Source organism: Aedes aegypti, unplaced genomic scaffold (assembly GCF_002204515.2).
Source record: "Aedes aegypti strain LVP_AGWG unplaced genomic scaffold, AaegL5.0 Primary Assembly AGWG_AaegL5_hic_scaff_1513_PBJ_arrow, whole genome shotgun sequence".
NCBI lineage: Eukaryota > Metazoa > Arthropoda > Insecta > Diptera > Culicidae > Aedes > Aedes aegypti.
In genome coordinates, this window is record NW_018734959.1 from 17,800 (window position 1) to 24,354 (window position 6,555).

The 6,555-nt window shown below is 44.9% G+C and overlaps 2 pseudogenes; both read right to left on the reverse strand.

Moving 5' to 3' along the window:
* Positions 1-787: 787 nt before the first annotated feature.
* On the reverse strand, positions 788-1,231 carry LOC110680510 (annotated as a pseudogene).
* Positions 1,232-1,577: 346 nt separating this feature from the next.
* LOC110680509 lies at positions 1,578-5,348 on the reverse strand (annotated as a pseudogene).
* Between the last annotated feature and the right edge of the window lie 1,207 nt (positions 5,349-6,555).

Sequence of the window (6,555 nt, forward strand, 5' to 3'; positions counted from 1 at the left end):
CAAAATTCCAAAGTGTACCCCGTCTAAAGGCGGGGTTGGGTATTAGAGGGTTAAATGCATTGAATGCAATAAAATAATTCATGATTTTTTGTATAGTTTCATGAGTCAATATCGAGTAATGAAAATCGAGGTTTAATCGTTGGTTTAGATTTTAGAAACCTAAGTTAAATAGAATGTTTTGGAAAACATATGATGATTTCGATTGTTTTGAGAGTTGCACTTAATGGCATTCAATTGAATAATTTAGATGAAATTCACTTCACTTAGTAAACTTGGTGTTAGAGACATTTCACGCTCCACTGGGGACATAAAGCCGTATAGAGCAAAGAAAATGAAGATTAATTCGGAGTTTAAATGCTAGTAATGCTTTTAGTAAAATACTTCAACTGTTAATAAAGAATTTATCGAGTGCGCAGAGTTAGGAACCTAAATACGCAGAATAAGGAGCATTGCAAAAATGAATGCGCAGAGTTAGGAACACGAACACCCTTGAGAAAAATTAAAAATTTGCTATAAAAATCATTACTTAGTGAAGCTTTTATATTTTTTCCTTATACATAAGATCAATGTATTTGCTTCCAAAATTTCAGAATATTGTGTTTTGTTTCCAATTAATTACAGCTGTTTGAAAATTGAAAATCCTTAACTGCGCAGAGTATGGGGCCTTCACGGTACCATTTTTGGTTAAAAGAGAGACTTTAAAGATCTTCCATTACAAATGAAGACTTTTACCATTAAAATAGTGACCAAAGTACTAAAAAGAGACCTTCACAGGTAAAATTGTGAATTACTGCTGTACATGAAATGTAATATGTTGTTAACAGAATGGAATAATAACTTAATGTAAAAATTGCTCACCTGTTGTGCCCATTCGAGTAGATTCTCAACCGCGTGGAACCTTGACGCGCTCGTGCTTCAACCGCCCAACGCGGAACTCGTGCTGATCGGCATGCCGTTGGGCTCAACCCGGGAGCCCGTTGCCGTTCCAGGTTCACATCCCGCTGCGACTGCAGCCACACGATGCTCCTCGAGGCGCCCGAAAGCCGTACAGTTGAAGTACAGCTGCCGCGTCTCGAAACGGGAACAGGAACGGACAGCTTTGGTTGAAGTCTTCGCACCATTTCGGCAGGCTTCCACTCGCCAGGACTAGTGGGTCTTGGATTTGCTGCTGCAGTTGTTGGTAATTTTCCTTGCTCAAGAATATATCCGCGTTGAGATTGTTGGATTCCATGTCCGGATGAGGTTCTTGTCGTTGTTGGATGGAGAAGATGTAAGCGTTCGATTGATGGCATTCAATTGGCGAGAAGCTGCAAGACGTCGTCCACAGTGCAGTGAGCGGTGGCGGTTGGATTGAGTGGTGTTCCGGGGATCGGAGAGCTAGGCGATAAGGGTAGATCCTCCACTGCGTTGGGAAAACATGGAAACGACGGGGGTGGGTCCCGTCCTTCTTCTCCGCTGCTGAAGTCCTCACCGCGGCAGGAACCGAGTCCGGCCGAAGAAAGAGGCTTCCCTGTAGACGATGGTGTACGTTGGTTGCCAATTTTGCGGAACTTATCCTGCTTGGTCATGTTGGTTTGAAGGATCAGTTCTTGGACCGCTCGGAATATTGTCCAATCGGGCTGCGACAGTGGAATTTCCACATCATTTTACTCCGTTTATGTTGGGACCACGCAGAAGAAGTGCAAAGGGACGGTTGAGGCAAAGGAGCATGCTCAGAGTGGCTGCTACTCGGATGACTACTGTCTGTAGAACTGCCGGGAGCAGGTATTTCCAGATCACCTTGTTTTGATTGACGTTGGTCCTCGCCAGGACGCGATCGAATGCAGGAATGAGTGCCCGAGAATTGGCGTTTAAAGCACGAATTCGTCGTCCCACGATTTGCCGTTTGCCAGCGGCAGCCAGACGATTCTCCAAAGTCTCCTCATCCATTAAACGATAACAAATTACGAGAAACCATCACTTGAAGCAAAGTATTTCCGACTTCTTCGTATTCATCCTCATTTTCATCGTCATCATTCTCGTCCTCCAGTCTTCGTCCGTCGTCTAAATCTCCCAGCAATGTTGGAGCTCGGCACTGTTCAAGGAAATCTTCCAAAGACACCTGCTCACTATCCGCTACTGGTTGAGGTGAGACTCATCGTCAGTGCTGGATTCAACACGGCTTGGACATTTTCCGCTTTGAACGGATCCATTGTTGGAACCGACTCCGCTCGCTTGAATTGTTGTTGGTTCCTCCACTTACCGCGACCCGATTTGCATTATTCGAACTCGAACTCGAGAGACTAGGATAAACTTTGTGCGGTACTCAACAATCCACTGTGGAAGTTGCTCGAAAGGGCCAATTTCACCAGACTAGTAACGGAGTTTTGCCCCTCGGGAAGAAGCTAGAGTTCGCTGCTTGAATATTGGACCCAAGGCTACTCAGCTGATTGTTGGGTTGAGCATTGTTTGTGCCACTGGTTCCGGAAGAAGCGGTTGAAGCGTTTGAGCTAGGGTTCACATGATGGGATACAGAGCTTCCAGAAGTACGCCTTCGAGCTATGGCCCGCAAACGTTTCCAACAACCCTGGTGGAGTTTGTACCTCCTGTGGAAGCAATTGTTATCATTGCTCGTCAGATTTGGGACACTCACACTCATCGGATTGACCGTGACCGCCGCCGAAGGTGACTCAGCAGTTGATTCCTTCGAACTTCCTGCTGCACCAACTTCCACCGAATCGACCGACAATGGTGTTGTTCTTCAAATTGTTGGCAATGTCGCGATCGTCCGGTTCCTGCTGTTTGACTTCGTTCAGGACTTTCTTCGTTACGCCACCGGAAGCGGTATTATTGTTGATGGTATTGTTAAACTTGACATCTCCGACGATTTTATCACCCGAAGGGAGAGTGCTCGTGCTGCTAGTGCTTGTGCTGGCCACGAAGAAAGGTCCTGAGGGAGCTGTCGCTCCAGTTTTGCTGCGGTTGTTGTGGCGTCGGAAGTGCAATCTTTACGGACGAGAGTAGATTTGACTGGGTGAGCAATTCCGAGGACAGCAAATTGTTGGTATTGTTCCGAAGCATGTCGACGCCTTCCCTCATTTGTCCAACACGTCGAGCTTGGTTGGCAGGTATGCCGTTTTACCGGAACTACTGCTGCTGCTGTTGTTGAGATTGATTTGTTATTGGTTTCATTGATGTTGTTGTTTTGTTGTTGTCTTCGGACGAAGACGAGGATGAGCAAGCTGCAAGTTGGGTTCCAAAGTTGCTCACAAACTGGGTGCTACTTCCGATGCTGATGTTGTTCTTGATGTTATCCGAGAGTGTTAGATTCTCCGTGATGGGTGGCCAAATCCGAGACTAGAGTCGAAGTACTTGTATTGATTTGCGACAGATCTGGGATGTTTCCCCGCTCTCCCAACGAGTGGACAATCACAGACACTTCCTGGTTGTTCAGATTATTATTGTTGGATCCGGGAGCGGATAAGTCATTGCTGCTACTTCCACCACTGGTATTGGCCAAATCAGATCGAGCACAGGATAGCACATTTTCGGCAATCACTTCTACGGCTTGTTTCCATGCAAGGTTATCCACGGAAGTGGCTTGTTCAGTCGAAGCTACTGATGACTTGTTCTCCGTTGCTTCCGGGAGGCTCGGAGTAGAGCTCGATTTGCGACTGGTCAGAACGTTCAACGACTTATCATATACTTTCTTCGCCGAAGACACGCTTCCTGCGTTAATTGGAACAAGTCCAGCACCGGAGTTGTTCATAATCGTAAGGTGCAGTCAGGTTTTCACTGTTGACAGCTTCAGATCATATTGCCTTCGGCTCCCATGCGATAGGAGTTTCTTAAACCATGGTCCCACTTTACATCGATCCAACCGTTATGAATCTCACCAGTTACGGTTCCTTCTCCAGGAGGACTTCCATCTTGATCATCCCAATGCCAATCAACTCCTCGAACAACGCGTGCACCTTGAGTGATATAACTTCAACTGAGCTCGAAATCTGTCGTCGCTCTTTCCTAAGCCGAGCTTCATTCTCCTTGGCCGCAGCTTTTCCCATATCATCACAAACCGAGACAACCTTTCCGTAGATTTCAAATCCACTCAAGCTAAGGTAATGGGTCTGCCCTGAAGCATTCCCGTCCATTTTGATGGATTCTCACGTGAACGCCATCCCTGCTGTTCTTCGGCAGAGCATTCGAGTGGCCAAGTGCAAGTGCTTCCGGGTTCTGCCAAACTTTTATCATCCGAATGGGTCAACATTGTCGCCCAATTTATTCCATCCTTTGACATCTGGAACATCCAATTTCTCAGAGCAGAGCGGCCATAGCCACGGGCGTGTCGCAAAGTATAAGCAGTTGGAATGATAAACATTCCCAAATCGATGGCGAACCACGATTTCTTGTTATCCTTGGTGTGACAATTCACGCTAACGCTATCTCTCGACAGGATAATCTTCCAGCTTTACCGTACGGGAGCTGTTTGCCTTCGCTACTTGTGACAGTAACCAATCCGTACTGAGCAGGATTGACCCATTCCGTGGTTTTTTCCGTTCGTCCCGATATTAGTACACGAGACCATTCTCGTCGAAATCGTGCTGGTGCTTGAAGTGTACACTTCCTGGTTTTTGCCTCTTTCAGCTTTTTCAAGTACAAGAAGGACGATCGATCCATATCGTACCACTGCTTTGCTACCATTTTCAAGAAGATACTTGTTCAGCTGGCCAACGGTTTGCCAATGGTTTCCATTTTCAGGTTTCTACCGGTCCTATCGAAGAGAGTTTGCTCACAAGCTGCCCGCTCAAGTCGGAAGCTCAGTCGCTTTGTGAGAATCTGCAACCCATAGCTACCCCCTGGGGAGTCATACATGTGCACCGGAAGCTTCTCAATGCTCTCCAATACAGATACCAACTTCTGCACCAGAATGCTGGCCGTGTTTTTGCCATTTTTGGTATCGCCATACATGCACTTCTTGAAAATGGATATCCGTTGCTTCTGGTACTTGTTGGCCTTGCTCCGGTTCATCTCCAGTTCCCCAGTAGTTCCGGGACAGCACGGCCACCAAGGATTGTACAAAGTCCGGAACTGTGCATCTCGTAAGCACTGATGACTCCATCGTCGTTCAACAGTTGCACAAGATCGTGCAGAGCGTTGTACAGCTTCTCCTGCCATGTGCTGTTCGTTGCTTTAGAAGCGTCAGGTTGAATCCGAACCTGCAGCAAACTGGACGCCTTAGGGGCACATTGTTCCTCCAGGGCTGCCTCGATTGACGCACGATGGTGCACAGTTTTGCCCACGGCGCCCCGCGGGACGGCTTGAGCTGCTTTGAAGTACCGGTTGTACAGATCTCGGGCGATGTTTTTAACCTGGATTTGGGTGGAAAAAAAATAGTTATAGAGAATGATCATTTCGGTGCAAATAGTAGTGTGGTGCTGTTCTACGGATAATTGTCACTCGTGGATTTCTCTAGAGATAGAACAAGAAAGTTTGGTCGCTAATGTTTAAGGTAGAATTCAACTCGCTTCTCAACAGACATGCTCTGAGAATTGGTCACTAATCTATCTTGAAACCAAGTGAAATTACCATTGCTATTTGCTGTGGATCTCGTCATGATTACATCTCTACACTCAAGATTTTGTTGACGATCTTGCAATAATATTGGGAAACTTGGGAAGAAATTAGCTTGGAACTTCTGGAGAAATTACCAAGTAATTTTACAGGAAAATGTAATGGATCGATTCGGAGTTTATAAAGGAACATCCAAAAAAGGATCTTGTTCGACAGGAATTATACCAATCTTGATAAGGAACAAGCAACAAATCTGCAAAAGTATTAGCACTAACATTAGGGCTTGGATTTTTAACTTTCTTCTTTTTCTTCTGGCAATACGCCTTCCTGAGACAAAGCCTGCTTCTCAGCTGTTCTAAGAGTACACTTTTATTAAATGAGAGCAATTTTCTGTCAAAGTTGTCATTTTCGGCATGTACGATTATACTCTATAAGGTACCGCGGGGCAAGTGGGTAAATGGGGTAAGTGAAAACAATTGATATATTTTACTGAATATGTGAATTAACGTTTCAAACTCATGCGTTAACCTTTGAGACCATTGAGAACATTACGATAGCTAAGAGATTTCTGAGATTTTCAAACCATTATTGCATAATAGAGTGAAAAATTGTTAACCTGTCAACTGTTACTCCGTAACAAGTTGGCGGCGTACAATCTTATTTTAATATTTTCAGTGGAAAAAAGTTGCGGAAAATAATTTCCTGTAGCACTTCTAGTTGTCCCTCTGTGACAGTTTCAAACTGCAATAAACAAAGTTTTGGAATTAATTCGACGTAGACCTAAAACTAATTAAATTTAAACACCGTCAATTTTCTTATCAGGTGGGGCAAGTGAAAAGTTTATCATCAGAGATTGAATTTGTGTTTTCTCTATAAGTCGCCATACGTAAACATGGTTCGCAATTATCATATAAAACATTACGTGCTGATAATTCAAGAAACACTATACTCAAAGCGTTGAAAGCTATTACAAATCAATATGTCTACTTCGGGCAGCCAATTAAA